This window comes from Protopterus annectens, chromosome 2.part0, assembly GCF_019279795.1.
Source record: "Protopterus annectens isolate FY-2018-M chromosome 2.part0, PAN1.0, whole genome shotgun sequence".
Taxonomy (NCBI): Eukaryota; Metazoa; Chordata; order Ceratodontiformes; family Protopteridae; genus Protopterus; species Protopterus annectens.
This window is the reverse complement of record NC_056728.1, coordinates 1374936047-1374951450: the sequence shown is the minus strand read 5'-3', so window position 1 is coordinate 1374951450 and position 15404 is coordinate 1374936047. Positions and strand designations below refer to the sequence as shown.

General features: G+C 44.3%; 1 protein-coding gene across 1 annotated transcript in view; it reads left to right on the top strand.

Annotated features, from left to right (window-relative positions):
• ZGRF1 (zinc finger GRF-type containing 1) overlaps positions 1-15404 on the top strand; it is a 2981513-nt gene that overhangs the window by 1569352 nt on the left and 1396757 nt on the right. The gene's annotated exons all lie outside the window — the stretch shown is intronic.

The window sequence follows — 15404 nt, the reverse complement described above, 5'->3', positions numbered from 1 at the left end:
AACATTTTGGTGGTCTGGTACATAAACAAAGGAGGAACCAGTTCTTATCCCCTTTGTCAAGAGGCACTCAGAGTGTGGGAATGGGCAGCGTCTTCCCAACGCTTTCTAGTGGCAACGCATATCCTGGGAAGATCCATTGTGATAGCAGACAGACTCAGCATTGCAGTTCTCATGCCTCACGAGTAGTCCCTAAAGCAAGAGATAGCGGAAAGGATTTTCCAAAAGTGGGGCCAGCCTTGCTGTGACCTCTTTGCCACCCCCCAAACACCAGATGCAACTACTTTGCCCTAGTCCTTCTCTGTGGGAGTCACCACGGGACGCACTAGTGCACGATTGGCCCTTGGGACTTCTTTATGCCTTTCCCCCCCTTTCCTCTCATACCCAGTGTTATTCAGGAAAGCCAAATCCTTGGGAAGCAGGCTGGTTCTCATTGCCCCATACTGGCCTCGTCAGATCTGGCTTCCCTTCCTATGGCCTCAGCTTCAGGAGAAACTGTGGATTCTGGACCCAGTTCCAGACCTTCTCACTCATTTGTCCGGAACACACCACCCCTCCCTCCAAACCCTCAAGTTGACAGCTTGGCTGTTCCAGTTCCAAATATAGTCAGGCTTCTTATAGGTTCATAGGTTCATACTAGGCTATCTGCCCGAGGGCATTTACAAGCCTAGCCCATAGTTTTGTGGCTTACGCCACCCCTTTAGTATGGGGAACTATACCCATTATTTTGCTGTGCCTCTGTCGAGCAGTGACACTGAGGTAATCCCTGGGGTATATCTGCGATCTCCCATCCATTGGTCAAGATTTCTCTTGAACAAGGCCAGCGAGGTGCTCTGCCTCACATATACCGGGATTTTGTTCCACAGCATAGGGAGTCTTTGGGTGATGAATCTATCCCTCCAGCACGTCCTATTAATAGCCGTGTCGAGGTTTAAGTCTCCCCCCTTGTGGCACTGATGGATCTAGATTGTTTGAGGTGAAGCATATTCATCAAATCTGGGTTTGACATGGCCTTGTATGTCAGGCAAAGGTCACCTCTGAGCAAGCGGTAAGTGACTGAATAGAGCTGGAGTTCTTTCATTCGGGCAGCATAGGACAGATTTTTGAGACCCTTTATCCTTTTGGTGAGGAACTTTTGTGGCCTCTCCAGCTGCTGCAAGTGTCGGGTCAGATACATTCCGAATGGGGCATTGTACTCAATCATTGGTCTGATGAGTGATGAGTATAGGGAGACTATGACCTCCCTTGATCTAGATGTGAATCCCTTCATGATAAGGTGGGCAATGTAGAAGGTCTTCCTAACTACTTTAGCTACATGGGTGTCGAATGACAGGCTACTGTCAACCTGGGTCCCCAGGTCCCTGATAACCTCTTCTGTGCTCAGAGGATTACCACCTATATGGTAGCTAGGGGTAACCTTGTTTTTCCTGAAGGGTATGACTATGCATTTTTTGGCATTTAACTTTAGGCCATGGCTCTGGCACCAGTTATCCGTTTCTGTGAGACCCTTCTGAAGGATATCTGTGTCAGATGTGTTTTCCACTACGGCGCCCAGTTTGCAGTCATCTGCAAACTTTGTCAGCCATAACCCTCCTGTGTTTGCTTGTACTTTGGAAAAGTAGATGCCAAACAAGAGTGGGCCCAGGACTGAGCCCTGTGGGACACCACTTGTGACAGGCTTTGAGTCTGACATGGCACCAGCAACTCTGACCCTGTGGGTTCTGTCACTCAGCCAGTTTGCAACCCATCTTGTGATGTATGGGTTAACATTTAAGCTGATGAGTTTTTCAATGATACCTGAGTGGGGTATTGTATCAAGGCCTTCGCCAGATCGAGGTAGGCTGTATGGACTGCCTTTCCCTCATCAATGGCTTTGGTGACTGTTTCAAAAGTCAACCAAGTTTAAAAGGCATGATCTGCCTTTGACAAAGCCAAACTGGGTTGGATCCAAAGTCTGCAAATTCCCTATGTCTTTATTTATGAGGTCCATTATGATCCTCTCCATGGCTTTGCAGATAAGGCTTGTCAAGCTAATGGGCGGTAATTTCCAGGGTCGGTGGAGGCACCGCCTTTGTGAAGTGGGACCACAGTCGCAGTGCGCCACTCCTGGCGTATCCAGAGGTGAGACTATGATTAAACAGCTGTCCTAGCTGTGGGTTTAATTCCTCGTTGAGTTCGTGGAGCACACAGCCTGGGACACCATCAGGTCCCATGGATGCTGTGTTTTTTGCTTTGGAGAGAGCAGTTCTCACTTGGGCGTTAGAGATGTTTGGGGGGCTGCAACCATTTGGTATAGATATCTCTCCTTTTGGGGGGGGGAGAAGTTTGCACTGAGCCTGTCAGCCAGTATGTTGGCAATGTCTGTAGGATCAGTAATCTTTACATCATTTTGAACTAGTTCTGAGCATATCTGGGAGTTTCCTCCCAGGTTTCTAACATAGCTAAAGAAGGCCTTATGATTGTCTTTTGAGTCTTTAGCTATTTTTCTCTCAAAATTTGCTTTGGATGATTTTATGAGAGCTCTTAGTTTTTTACTTATAGTGATCAAAGGTGTTTTACCTTTTAAGGATTTTGCTCTATCTTGTAGTAGCTTCCTCCTTTTGTTGTAGAGTTTGTTTATGGCTGGGGTCCACCAGACTGGACGCTTGCCCTTGGTACAAAGAGTCTTTGTTTTGCTTGGGATTGCCTTATCCATGCAGTCCTGCAGGTGCTGGTAGAAGGCATTTGTAAGTGATTCAGCGGCTTGAGTACTGTTTTCCCCTCGGCTCGGGGGCCTTAAAGGAGACCACACTAGTCTTTAGAAGTGTGAAGTCGGCTTTCGAGATGTTTTTTACTGTGGTTTTTTTTATTTCAGGTGGGGGTGGGATGAGGACCTCCAGCAAGATTAGTTTGTGATCTGATCTCACCAGTGAGGGGTATACTTCCGGTGTTGAACATTGTGCTCCCATGTTCGTGATGATGAGCTCAAGTATGTTTTCTCCTCTTGTGGGGATGGTGACTAGTTGTTCCATGGCATTTGAGTTTATGAATTCCAGGAACTTTTGGGCTAGGGTGTTTGGGCTTGAGTAGTGTTCCCAGTCTATATTAGGGTAATTGAAGTCACCTAGTATGATGGTGTTTGGAGATACATTTATCCCCTCCAGTGTTTTCAGGAAAGCCATGTGAGGTTCCTGAGTTTGTGAGGGTGGCCTGTAACATGCTGCAATTTGCAGAGCAGTCTTGCCTATGGTTAATTGCACCTGGATGGTCTCCGATGCATCGTGCGTTGCCACCAGTCTTGAGGTGTGGGTGTCCTTGATGAATATGGATACCCCCCCTCCTTTCTTGGTATTGTCCGGATTTTGGGGCCGGAACGCATGATATGAGGTAAAACCTGTTAGTGCTGGGGTGCTCTCAGGAGCCTTGAACCAGGTTTCTGTCACAGCACAGACATCGATGTTCTCCATACTGAGAAGGGCCTCGAGTGCGTGCATTTTGAGATTTAGACTTCTGGCATTGAGCAGCATTACCCTTAGTTTTTTCCTTTTTTGTGTTCTAGGGTGGTAGGTTTAGAATTTGAGCCTTGCCTAAAAAGGCACTATGGGGTGGCAGAGCCTTTGCCAATATCCGGAATCCCAGGGTGACAGGTGCAAGCCGTCCCTTGCGAAGCAGCGTGGCTTGTCCAGCATGTCATCCCAGGCAGACAGACATTGGATCCCCTTTGAATGACACCAGAGTTTAAGCCAATTGGTAAAGCTGATCATCTTATCTCTGTATTGTGGCATCATTCTTGGTGAAGGTAGGATACTGCTCAAGGTCAGGGTCATACCTGCCTGGGCTACATAATCAGAGAGCTCCTCAATGTCTCTTTTCATGTAGTCCAAGGAGGTACGTCTCAGGTCGTTTACACCAGCGTGGACAATGACTGAGTCGTATTTGTACCTGCTGTTGAGAGACCTGAGTGCTTGCGTTATGTGGCGGATTCTAGCGCCCGACAGGCAGCTTACTGTAACTCTCTCCTTACTCAGTCTGGTGAGCGGGACGTCAGTGTGTCTGACTATGGAGTCACCAATGACTAGTGTGTCTGGCATTGTGTTTGGCCTTAAGGGCTGTGACTGTTTGACACTCTGACTGTGAGGTCTATGTGTTGCAGGTGTTGTGTTCTGAGGTGGTGGTTGTTTGGGTGTCTGCTTTGGTGGCCTCTGCTGTTTTGGTAGATTTTTGATCAGAGCCTTCGAGTATGTCTTTGTGTGTTTATGTGTATGATTTGAGGTTGTGATGGTACTATGTGAGACTGGGTCTATAGTGTGTGTGGTAACCTTCTCCACCTGTCTGGTCTTGCCAGTCCTATGTTGGGAGAGCTCAGCCTCCAGTTTGGCTGTATAGTTGCATCACTCGCATGTATTTGTGTTTTTTGGGAGGAGGAGAGGGTTGTCTGTGTACATGAGGCAATTGTAACATTGCCTCAATATTCCCAGGTTCACCAGCTGAGCAGGAGAGGACACTAGCAACTGATCCCCTCGACATGCTAGAAGGAATAGACAAAAAAACTTTAAAAGAGATTCCGGGGGATGTGGGTGTCCAAGAAATGGGGTTCGCCTTTTTGGGGTACTATCTATAACAAGAGTGCTGTATCACGGTGATAAGTACTGTAGGAGCAAGTGCTAGGTTTGACAGATACAGAATAGGCTACTCGGAGTCAGGTAGAGATGATCTTTTTAGCTATAGGATATGCTGATTAGATCAGTAGTATAGTTCGAGGAAGGTAGTTTTAAGGGAAAATTTGAAGAGTGGACTTTAGGTAGCCCTAATAGTTTAAATCTGCTTAACCGGCGCTGCCCAAGTGTGCAACGGTAGCAGCTCCGCGCTAAATCGCGCAAATGCGCGTTCAGCGTGTTTTATATCAGGGGGCTGAAAGAAGCTAGGAACTGGCCCAAAACGACCAATAAACTACAAGTTACTGGCTGAAACCTCACAAAACTGGACCAACAGGCAGCTCAATGCTTCCCACTCCCACTGGTAAGCAAGGGAATTTCCTGTCTTCCAAATTAGGCAAAGAATCAGTAAAAGGAACTGCAAACAAAGTCCAGGGATCAGCAAGCTCTGAAACTGGACTATTCTAGCTCAGTAAGGCGGGAAAACAAGAGATATTTTTTTTTTTTCAGAAAACAAGCAGAAACAGATACAGTAAACATTTATAAATGCTATAAATCGGCTATCACAGCCTACACAAACAATTTGCAACAGTTACAGATTTTAAAAGTAACAAACTGAGAAACCAAGTGCAATAACAGAATAAATGCAGAATAAACAATAACAATGTATCAGCAAGCAGGCGAAATACAGTTGCTAGATAAATAGAAGTGGAAAGCCACAAAAATATACTTAAATCAGGTAAAGTCGCTTTTTCAGCTCTCTGAAGCTTGGATTACTCTGCTGGCCATCACGAGGATCTGTGCTGAGTAGGTACAAGCTAAAAAACGCGCGTTTAGCGTGTTTTATATCAGGGGGCTGAAAGAAGCTAGGAACTGGCCCAAAACGACCAATAAACTACAAGTTACTGGCTGAAACCTCACAAAACTGGACCAACAGGCAGCTCAATTCTTCCCACTCCCACTCCCACTGGTAAGCAAGGGAACTTCCTCTCTTCCAAATTAGGCAAAGAATCAGTAACAGGAACTGCAAACAAAGTCCAGGGATCAGCAAGCTCTGAAACTGGACTATTCTAGCTCAGTAAGGCGGGAAAACAAGAGATATTTTTTTTTTTTTTTTTTCAGAAAACAAGCAGAAACAGATACAGTAAACACTTATAAATGCTATAAATCGGCTATCACAACCTACACAAACAATTTGCAACAGTTACAGATTTTAAAAGTAACAAACTGAGAAACCAAGTGCAATAACAGAATAAATGCAGAATAAACAATAACAATGTATCAGCAAGCAGGCGAAATACAGTTGCTAGATAAATAGAAGTGGAAAGCCACAAAAAATATACTTAAATCAGATAAAGTCGCTTTTTCAGCTCTCTGAAGCTTGGATTACTCTGCTGGCCACCACGAATATCTGTGCTGAGTAGGTACAAGCTAAAAAACGTGCGTTTAGCGTGTTTTATATCAGGGGGCTGAAAGAAGCTAGGAACTGGCCCAAAACGACCAATAAACTACAAGTAACTGGCTGAAACCTCACAAAACTGGACCAACAGGCAGCTCAATGCTTCCCACTTCCACTGGTAAGCAAGGGAACTTCCTCTCTTCCAAATTAGGCAAAGAATCAGTAACAGGAACTGCAAACAAAGTCCAGGGATCAGCAAGCTCTGAAACTGGACTATTCTAGCTCAGTAAGGTGGGAAAACAAGAGATATTTTTTTGTTTTTATTTTACTTACTTACTTACTCTTACACCAGCAGTAAAGTACATACATCTTTCCTCATACAAGTCCTCTACCAGAAAATTATATCTCAGTAAATGGAGGAGATTCTGTTGTTGTGCTTAAGAAAGAAATCTTGACCCTTTTTCTGCGTGGTTGAATTGTTTCATAAAGATTCTGCTGCAGCTACTATCAGGGTTCAGTTGGCTGCAATTTCCAGTTTTCATGCAGGTGATGTAACCCCAAATTTGATGTCCCATAGTTTATGCAGAACATTTCTGAAGAGCACCTGCTTATTAAGACCTCCCATCAAGGACCCTCTTCCACCTTGGGATCTAAATTTTGTACTCTGTCGCCTAATCCTGCCTCCATTTGAGCTCACATCAATGTGTGACATCAAATTTTTATCATGGAAAACAATTTTACTGATTTCTGGCAGATATAATAGCATAGTCTCTGAGCTTCAAGCTTTGTCAGTCAGACCTCCTTATATGATTTTCCATAAGGACAGGGTGTCTCTGTGAACGAATCCATCTTTCTTACCAAAAGTGTGATCGGAAGCTAATCTTAATCTATTGAGCTTCCAGTTTTTTTCTACAATCATGGCAACAAAGCAGAATATGCACTCCATCAGGTGGACGTACATAGACAACTTTGTTTCTGTTTGCACAGAACTGAAGTACTCAGGAATTCTGATCGGCTGTTCATCTCCTCTTCAGAGGCTAAAAAAATGATCCTGTTTCAAAGGTCATCCTTTCGAGGTGGCTTTCAAATTGTATCACATCTATATACACTTCTAACAATAGATGTCTCCCCTTTAGAGTCAAAGGTCACTCCACAAGAGCTATTGCAACTTCATCTGCATTTCAGGCTAGACTGCCACTAGATAGTATTTGTGCTGCGGCTATGTGGGCCAAACCTCACACCTTCATTATTCATTACAAGGTAGACATGGCCTCCAGGGACAGGGCCTCTTTTGGTTCCACTGTCCTGAAAAGTATACTCCTGTGAACTGCCCAGGATATATGGTGCTAGGGATGCTGTCCCAACCAGTAACAGTGAAGGCAAGATACTTACCATAACATTCCATGTTTGTTGTCCATCTTGCCTTCATTCTTGCATCCCACCCTCCTTCCCCCAGCCTAGAGTTTCTGGAGGACCGAGAGGAATTTCTTTCCTTTTACCAAAGAAGTTTTCTGACTTTCTGTCTCTCCATGTAATGTCTTATAATGTTGTACAAGTTGGTATTTACTATAAGTATTGGCAAACATCTGAGGTAGCACACCAGTGCATCATGGGATAGGGTGTTCAGCCATGAGCCAAGTGGAAGACTCTGAGCGTTAGGATGCAGCCAAGTCAGAACCGAGGATCGGTTCTGAGCCCAACCAGTAAGAATGAAGGCAAGATGGACAACAAACATGGAACGTTATGGTAGATACATAACTTTTTTTCTGTTTACTGGAGCTTTTCTCCCCGGGCCTGCACTGAAAATGGGCTACTAGCCCAGTCGGACTATTTCCCAGTTAGCAAATGTAATAAATAAATAAATTCTTGGGCCGTTGTGGACTGTAAGAACAAGCTAATTTTAAAAGGCTTGTTTCCTTTAACTCTTTCTGAGGCTTTATCTGGGGCTCAATCCCCCAAACGTATGACTAAGGAACAATCAAGAAAGCCTTCGGATCTGTCAGGCTCTCCCACTTCTTCCTTGGATCTGCTGGTGGAGTCTCCAAGAAAGACACAAAAAGTTGGATTTGAAGACTGCTCCTTCACTGAAGTTTGCGTCAGACACAAAATTGGCTACTTCGAATCCTGTATTATTGGATCCAAAGTCTTTACCTTGGACCAGATATTCTACCTTCATTGATCCAGTACCCTCTAGGGTCCCATCCTCATATTTAGAGTCTTGTCATCATTCCAGGTCTCTCTGTGTGGCCTCATCGTCTGGTTCCTCCAGACGTCTTACTGAAGCTGATGTGGATAGAATGATGAGGAAGTTTCGGCACAGATTCAGATGAGAGTTCTTACGGCTCTTACCACTTCAGGTCAGGAAGCCCTCAGCAGTACTGCATCATCGATCTTGGCTCCGTCTCTGATCTGACCCATGGTCTGGGAGCCATTGGATCTGAGTTTTCTGGAACTGTCTGGGATGGATCCGAAGATCATAGTATCTTCATCTCTGAGGCCTTCTTTGACTCATGCAGGAGAAAGTTTCAATTTATGACCATCAAGGAGAAAGCAGCAAGTTATAACCGCACTTCTGGCACTATTTAAAACCAGATGGTTGCATCATAGCTGAAGCATTCCTGTCAGATCCAAGATGTTGGAGTCAACTCCGAAGTTATTGGAGCAGTCTCTGCCTCTCAGAGCTTCAGCATTGGATAGCTGTGCTCTGACCTCTGTCTTAGGTGGATTGCCTTCGGGGCAAGGGGAGCTGATGGGACAGAAACGTGGCTTCTTGGCTCCATTGACTTCCTTCTTCCCAGAGCATTCCTCTTTCAAGGTAGCGGAGAGGGTATTTTCTGCTTCTGCAGGATGGACTGTTCCTCCCCCCCGGATCTCTCTTTGGGGTCCCGTATGTCTCTGTGCCTTGAGTCTCATCACTCTACTCCACAGGGACAGCCAACCCAAAGTCTGTAGGCTACCCAGCAGGGTTTTACCATTTCTTCTGATACTTCTCAAGAACACCCCACCGAAGTCCCTAGGAAGAGTAGGTGCAAGAGGAGACACTTAGACTCCCCTCAGGAGTCAGTCACTGCAGATACCATTTTGATGAGGAGGGAATGTCCCCAAGATCACCACCTGATGACGTCTGATTTGGAGATATCCTAGAGATTCTTAAGAGAGGTTTGGTTGGTGTACTGATAACCCTTCCCAAGAGGAATCTGTATTCCTGGGGGCCATTGGGTCTGTCCCATCTACATCCTAAATGACTCCATCCACCTACGAGCTCATTGATGTAATCTCTAGGCGGGCATGGAAGGAACCAGACATGGTTGAGCCAATCCCCAGGAGACCAGGTGGGATTTTGGCACCACCGAAGGACAGGAATTTTGGAGCAAGGGAGTACTGGTAGATGTCATGATTGTGGCTGCGGCCAACAAGAAGGAACTCGCGAAACAGAGTTTTACTGTCCATCCCCCTAACAGGGACTCAAGGGTGTTGGATAGATTTGGGAAGCACATTTATACTTCAGCGACATTTGCACTCAGATTGCTGAATTATTTGGCACACTTCACTGGTCTGCATAGGGATTTGATTAAGGAACTTTCCAAATCCCTTACTGGGACCAGTACTTCTGAGGCTCAGGCTCAGACTTCTGTGGCCTCACAGTTGGCTGCCTTACAGTCGATTAGTAATACGTCCATGAGGCTCATTTTACACGCAGCTGAAAGTATCTCAATGACTGTGGGTTCGGGCATTTCCATCAGGAGGCATGCCTGGATGCATTTCTGTGACTTTGCAGAGCCCTTCAGATCCTCCTTTGTCAATGCACCTTTTGACAGAACCTCTAGTTTGTTTCTAAGGTAAAGGACACACACTTTGCAAGCAAGATGGAAAGACCCTCTCTGTAGTGGGGGAGTACATTTTTCAACCCCTCAGAGGACCTTTTCCTGCAGTTGGTGAGGAGGTCAGAAAATGTGGTTCAGAAAGTCCCAGGGTCCTTTCCAAGATCCACATGGAGATAGTTCCCCCAGGACCAGTGGGGGGAATTTGAATGGAAGATGCCACCCATGCATCAGAAGAAGCCCAGAGATTCTTTCTGTGGCAGACCCTACCAGTGCTTCTGAAAGGAGGCCCCGACTGTCTACCTTTGGAGGCAGTTGGGGGTCGTTTATCCCTGCACCAGAGAGCTTGGTTAAACATTACAAAAGATGCCTAGGTGCAGAGGATTATTTCCAGAGGTTGTATAATTCCCTTTTCCCTAGCCCCCAGCAGTAAACAAAATTCCCAATGTTCCTTGTACTCCGAGGAAAACAGCAGCTCTAGAAATAAAAAAGCTGCTAGAGAAAAGTGTCATCCAAGAGGTCCCCCAGACCAGAACGAATCCAGAAGTTACTGAATATTCTTTTTAGTGCCAAAGAAAACAGGGGACTGGAGACCAATTTTGGTTCTCAGCAATCTGAACAAATTGGTTTGGTATAACAAGTTCTGGATGGTCAGGTTTCAATCCATTTTGCCTTTCCTGCACAAGGATGACTGGATGTGCACAGTAGATCTTCAGGATGTGTACTGTCAGATAAAAATGAATAGGCAGTCCAGGAGATAACCTACGCTTCCGGCTGGGAGCCAGTCATTACCAGTTCAGAGCTCTGCCCTTTAGCCTCATCAAAGCCCCCAGGGTGTTCACCAAATGCATAGCAGTGGTAGCAGCTCACTAGAGACTGCAGGGATTCAGAGTGTTTCCATACTTGGATGATTGGCTCATAATCACTCTGACCAGGCATCTACTGATAAAAGCTCAAGACCAGGTACTCCAGACTTGCTCCCTTGTGTGGATTACCATAAATTACAACAAATCTCGGTTAGAACCATCTCAGACATTGGAATAGGAGCAATTTTCTTCACAGTATCCCTGATAGACTCTCTTCCTTTAACGAGAGTACAGACTATCTGATTCCAGGTCAGAAAGAAAATACAAAATTCCTCAATTTCAGCTTGAAATGACCCTACAAGCCTTGGGATCAATGTCTGCGGCGGTAGTTCTAGTTCCTCTAACAAGATTTCATATGAGGATTCTGCAGTGGATGTTAGAAACTCAGTGGTCCATTTTTCATCAGCATATGTCCACTCAACTAAAAATTACCCAAGCGTGCAAAACATACCTTTGGTGGTGTGTCTGTTCAGATCAGGTTCTTTAAGGCCGCCTCTTCATTCTTCCTCCACACAAGACCATACTGACCACAGAAGCATCCCAGACTGGGGGGGGGGGCAGTACTTTTTGGAGAAACAGTCCAAGGCGCATGATCCTCTGAAGAGGCCAGTATGCCCATCACTGTCCTAGAAATGGGGGCAGTGCTCGTAGCATTGCAGGCTTTCCAAGACTCTCTCCCTTTCAGGACAGTTGTGATGCAGACAGAAAATATGTCTGTTGTTTTGTACATCAACAGACAAGGAAGAACCAGGTCCTTGTGTCGAGAAGCTGTCAGGTTTGGCAATGGGTGATCTCTTCCATTTGATTTCTGATAGTAATGTACGTCCTGGGGTAATCTAGATTGATAGCTGACAAGTTGAGCAGGTCCATTCTACTACCTCATAAGTGGTCTCTCAGCAAGTAAGTGGCAGAAATTATTTTTTTGTCAATGGGGCCATTTACATCTCCCCTAAACAACAAGTGCACAGGTTCTTTGCCCTAATCCCCCAGTGACGGAGTCACCAAGAGATGCTCTCCTGCATGACCCCCCCCCCCGGTCTCCTCTATGCCTATCCGCCAACTCCCTTAATCCCCAGACTTCTACAGAAAGCATCCTGATTGAAGAGCAAAGTCATCCTCTTTGTCCCCTTATTGGCCTTGATAAACTTGGTTCCTCTTTCTTTGGCCTCATCTAGTCTACCCTCCTTAGATTCTGGGTTCTGATTCCATGTCTTCTCTCTCACCCAACAGGCATGATTCACCAGGATATCTCAAACCTAAAGATGACTGCATTGTTTCTCCACTTCCATTGATAGCCAGACAGCATATGCTGTCTTCCCGTTTGTCATATACTTTTGTCTTCCCACAAAGCTTCCACAAGGAAACCTTACGGAAGTAAATGGAAGAGATTTATTTTTTTGGGTACAGCAGAAACATATTGATCCTTTTTCAGCACCATTGCATAGTATTCTTGAATTTTTAGCAACAATTTTCAATGAAGGAGTAAGCCCCTCAACTATTAGGGTACAACGAACTGCCATTTCTAATTTTCATATTGGGATTGAAGACTCCTCCTTGGCTTCATCTAAACTTTGTAAGGCCTTTTTGAGAGGTACCCTTCTATTGAGACCCCTTATAAGGATCCAGTTCTGCAATGGGACTTGAATTACGGCTTGTAACACCAAATTTATTTCCCTTTCCAAGCAGCAGCTAAATATGAGCTAAAATGTTTGATCTGGAAGACTGTATTTTTGGTAACCATCACTTCTACTAGTAGACTGTCAGAACTTCTAGCACTGTTCTCTAAACCTCCTTACTTAGTATTTCATAAGGATAGGGTAGGTTTACAAACCAGTTCTTCCTTCCTTCCTATAGTGGTTTCAGAATCAGACATTAACCGATCTATTCATTTGCAAGTTTTCTTCCATATTTTGCAGACAAATATGAATGTATATTATACTTACTGGACGTTCATAGGCAGTTGTGTTTTTACTTACATAAAACAAAAAATTTCAGAAAAACAGATCAATTGTTTGTCTCCTTTGCAGATTCCAAATTTGGCAAGCCAGTCAGAAAGGTAACCTTGGTCAGATGACTGACATTGTATATGCTTTGTCTGTAACAAATTTGTTTTTTCCTTACCAAAACCTTTGAGAGCCCATTCAAGCAGGTCCATGGCAATGTCATCAATATTTTAATCCAGGGCTTCCATGACCAGTACATGTATGGCTGCTGCTTGGGCTAATCCTCATACCTTTATTACCCATTACAAATTGGATCTGGTGTCGAGGGGAAGAGCAGCCTTCGGCTCAGCTGTGCTCAGGAATATCTTTCCTTAGAGTCCTTCCAGGATTTCAGGTAGCTGGGGATTCGGTCCCAATTGTTGAGGAATGAATGGAAATTGACCAGTAGAAGATAAAGTTATGTACACATCATAACATTCTATCTGTGTTGTCCATTTTCATTCTTCCTCAACTCCCCTCCCACTTAACCCTCTGCCTTTCGACTAATGACTTCTGGAAGAGCGAGACCTTGTAAGGGAACCACTGTTCCTTATATTGAGCTTCAGGTATGGATTTCTGTTTCCAGGATGCTAATATTTCTTTTGATACTGTAAGTCAGCAAACAACATCTGAGATATGTTAAGAGATGGACCATATATGGTAAGGGAGGAGCTTGAGAGTTTTCTAATGGCCATGAGCTGAAAATAATGTCCAGGTCGGATCCAAACCCAATTGGTGAGGAAGAATGAAAATGGACAACACAGGTGGAACATCATGGTGAGTACATGCTTTTTTTAATTGTTGACTTGTGTGAATTTATTTATGTGCTGGTGTGTTTGCTGATTTTCACTGAGGTCAGACTGGGAAGCATGAGGGCTAACATCCCATCCTAGATCCAGTCGGTATCAAGGCATGCATCAGTGTGCATGTCCTTGAGCATGGGAGTTAAAGAATGCAAAATTTTAAGCCAAAAGCAGGTTCTCCGAAGATCAGCTACGTAGTACAAAAGGCTGTCTCATAAACCAGCTTGATAGAGTGAGTGCTGACATCTGTTACATGCTTTTCTTACCATTTGCAAATTATCACTTGCCCATCAGTGATGATAGTGTTTCATGATGCCACCTTCTTCCCTCAGGTGAAAAAAAAAGTTTTTTTTTTTTTTTTTTTTTTTCTTTCTCTTGGGCAGTAGCAGTGACTTCCAGATAATGACATATTTTATTATGAAAATAAACAGAAAGATCAAAAGTTGTGCAATGCCATTCTGTTTTACAAAGGTAGCAACAAAGAGGAAGAATAGCTATTGACCACTTAGTCTTACCTTACAGAAAAGAGAGGTGATATAATCACTGATAGAGAATAATGGTTTCTGTATTGCTAAGTGGATTACTGGACCTGAGACAGCATGTTTCTAATTAGAAATGGATTTTGTCTGTTATACCTGACTGAATTTATTTTTTGACTGAGTAAAATGAAGGTGTACTTAAGCCAGCGGAAAGTAGAGTATGCAGTTAATTCAGCAATACTTTTCCTTGTCATGTTAACTCTCTGTTGGTATCAAGGGATGGAGCCAGTACTACGACGCACATGATCAGAGATTGGTTAGTGACTTGGACACTGGTTTAGCTGGCTGGGAATGATAGTAGTGAGCATCTGATGACCACCCCTGGGGAGGGAAGCAGTCTAACCCACTGCATAATTGGTACTCAGGGAAAGTGTGCGCTGCCTGCAGGAGAGGGATTGATATGTCTGAGACGACCAAGTAATGCATTGGCAGAGTAGCTGCATTTTGACTTGTGTGCAGAAGTATGCCTGAGTTATAATGGCAGTATTATGGGTTTCTATGAAATTGGGTTTTCCCAGAGAACAGGAGGTAAAGTCGTTAAGTAACCCTGCTGACTGTCTGGATGATTGCCTCTCATGACAGCTCAGCCAAAGCAGAATAAATGGGTTGGTTGATTCACAGTTGGACAGATGGATTCGGCAGGGTGGAGAAGAAAAATGTCTTAAAAAAACAGTGCCTTGTTTTAGAAAAGACCATTATACATACTTGAGGGAAGTCTGAAAGCAAGAAAGAAAAAAGTAACTGTGAATAACAGAACCCAGAAAGTGGGTATGAACTGTATTCTCCCCAGCAGGTCCTATTTATATTAAACCTTGCCTGTGATATAAATAGGACAAGGCTGAAGAGATGGGTATGTATACCAGACATTACTCAGTCTCTGGAACAGACTCCCCATCCATGTGAAGCAAAGTTCCTCCCTAACCCAGTTCAAGTGCAACCTGGAGAGTTGGATGGGGAATAGGAAATTCATCCCTGGTTTGGCACCTATGCCTCTAATGGACACAGGCAGCCTGTAAATAGTTCATCTCCCAGGCCCTAGCTTGTACCCCAAGACCCTGCTTACACTTATCAAGGTTATCGGAACTTGTCAGAGGTTTGGGATGCATGGCTAGGGATACATAGGCCCTTGTGGTTGTTGGCTTAGTAAGCACCTATGAACCTATTCAGTTTTTGAATGATGAGGGTTCAGTAAATATGTATGTAACCATCAGGATACCACAAGGTTCAGTTTTATGACGTGAGTTCACTGCATTTAGTAGTGACATTACAGAGGGACTAGAAGGAAAGATTCGTTTTCATTGACAGGTTGAGTTACTTTTAGGGTAAATTAAATGAAAAATAATTTAAAGAACATAGTTGACTG